The sequence below is a fragment of the Haliaeetus leucocephalus genome, unplaced genomic scaffold, assembly GCF_000737465.1.
Source record: "Haliaeetus leucocephalus isolate CR32 unplaced genomic scaffold, Haliaeetus_leucocephalus-4.0 Scaffold184, whole genome shotgun sequence".
Lineage (NCBI taxonomy): Eukaryota > Metazoa > Chordata > Aves > Accipitriformes > Accipitridae > Haliaeetus > Haliaeetus leucocephalus.
The window spans coordinates 4,472,906-4,475,225 of record NW_010972620.1 but is presented as its reverse complement, the minus strand read 5'-3'; the positions used below and the strand labels follow the sequence as shown (position 1 = coordinate 4,475,225).

Here is a 2,320-nt window from a genome sequence, read left to right as displayed (position 1 = left end):
ACTTGCATGTTAGATGCTGGTTAAACCTGTCAGGTTAAGGCAGTACAATGCTTTTGAAACTCAGTTCTGTGTTGAGGCTTGGACTCTTGAGGTCTTGCTGTCTACTTTCAAACTCTTACTACAAGTGGGTTGGACACTTTCTCCCCTCCTAAATATATATCTACTTTTTCTGAAGGTACTTTTTTATTTACAAGAGCATTGCTCAGTCACACTGTGTGCATCACAGTGGTCAGCTGCTCCTTCTGCCTGCAGTACAGCTGACCCTTGGGATGGGTCAGGGAGAACTTCCAAGTGGGATTCAGCACCTGCCTGGCTATGCCAGGCCCTGTTGGGTATCTCCAGCCAGGTTACTGTTCCCTCACGAGAACTGTGTTACCTTGAATTTCTTTTTAGATGGTAACAGCTAGGGAGTTGATTTAGATTAGTTAGTACTGTAATCTCTTAAAATTTACCTGGTAGAGAAGGGCTGAAAGTACAGTAACGGTGATCCTCTTAATGTTTTAGAATTACAGGTTTTTAACAGCTGTGTTGTGGTAACCCTATCATGTAACACAGAAATGCTCTCTCTAAGGCTGGACCATCCTGTAGTGCCACTGTATTTAAAATTAATTGCTCTGGTGCTGCTTTCTTCCTTGGCTTTTATTGTGGGAGCTGCTTTTTGGTGGTGGGTGTGTGGTGGGGTGGAACCTAGCTAGATTACACATCCTTTCACTCTTGAGTCAGACTGTTGCAGGACAGAGAACAGCTGAGCAAGCTGGGTGCTGCGTGCCCATGGCACAGCTCATCTTGTGTCCTTATTCTAGGATGAGAGGAAATGGCCTCAAGTTGTGCCAGGGGAGGTTTAGATTGGATATTAGAAAAAAATTTCTTTACTGAAAGGGTTGTCAGGCATTGGAACAGGCTGCTCAGGGAAGTGGTGGTGTCACCATCCCTGGAGGTGTTCAAAAAACTTGTAGACGAGGCACTTCAGGACATGGTTTAGTGTGCATGGTGGTGTTGGGTTGACAGTTGGACTCGATCTTAAAGGTCTTTTCCAACCCAAACAATTCTATGATTCTATTCTATGATTCTTGCTGTGGAGTTCTTGCATTGCTCAGCTTTCAAGGGTGAGGACTGTTAACAGGGCGAGTATGGTAGGCACTGCGTGTCCTGCTGGAGAAAAGCAGTAAAAAGCAGAATAAGGAAATCTGATTTAGGAGTGGGGTCTGCTGCTTTAGTATAGCTTCTGTTAGCAGAATAATCTTATTGCATAATTAAATTCCAGTTTATTCTTAGAAAATGTAGCTATTTATAGCTCTAAAATATATGAAGTTAACACTTTTCAAAAAATATTAACTTGTAGAGTTCTTTTCTGTTCCTACAGTTGCACATCTTCAGATGTAAAAAAAACCAACAAACCAAACCAACACCACCCCCTATAACTTTTAAAACAGGCCCCCTAAATAATTCTTCTGGGTGTAGTAGGTGTGAATATGGTACATTTCACTCACAGGTGGAGAATAGTTTTCTGTGGAAAAACAAGCATTAGGGAAAGTACTGTCCAAAAAAAGTTGACTCCTAAATGAAGTTATGTTACAGCTGCTGGCGCAAAGTAACCTGCAGCTCGTGGGTTTACTTCTGCTCTGTGTTGCTGCCAGGCCTGTTAGCTTCGCAGCAGAAAGAGTGCTCCGGGGGTGCTGACACTTTGAGCTGTACTTTATTGGATGAGCCGGTACAACGGTGTCCCCCTTAAATGTAACCTAGAGCAATCTGGGTGTTCTTGGGTTTGGTTTTTTTTCCCCCAGATCGTAATTGTAGATGGCAGGATGTGATGGAGGAGGAGGAGAGGCTGTCGCAGCTGAAGACGATATAAACCCAGGCGTGAAGGAGGCTGCTCACAAGCCCATCAGGTGCACAAGGGCTACGCAAGTCTTGCGGAGAAAAGGTAAAACGCAACTCGAACCGCTTTTCCCCCCTTCCCCCTCCCCTTTTTAGTTGATAACATCTTAAACCCCTGACTTGGAGGTTAGGGAGCGCGTTGGAAAGCGGGGGCGCTGGGTGTGCGGCGGGGGCTGCGGCTCCCTCCCGGCCCTGCGGCTGAGAGGAGGGGGGCAGCGGGGGGCGGGCAGCCCCCGCCCGGCTCCTCCTCCGGCTGCCCCGGCTCTGCCGGCCTCCTCCCAGCCCGGCCGGGTGCGCGGAGCCCGGGTAAGCACAGGGGCGGCAGACGGGGGGGGGGACACGGCTGGCGAGCGGGACGAGTAGGTGACTGCGCCTGGGTGAGTCTTCCCCGGGCGGCAGCGGCGGGGCGGCCCGGGGGGGGGGGGGGGGGCCGGGCCCGGCC

General features: G+C 49.2%; 1 protein-coding gene across 1 annotated transcript in view; it reads left to right on the top strand.

Annotated features, from left to right (window-relative positions):
• Positions 1–1,909: 1,909 nt before the first annotated feature.
• Positions 1,910–2,320, top strand: part of VWA2 (von Willebrand factor A domain containing 2) — a 28,963-nt gene continuing 28,552 nt past the window's right edge. The window contains exon 1 of the mRNA XM_010564985.1: positions 1,910–1,924. The gene's annotated coding sequence lies outside the window, so the exon portion shown is untranslated. The remainder of the gene's footprint in view (positions 1,925–2,320) is intronic.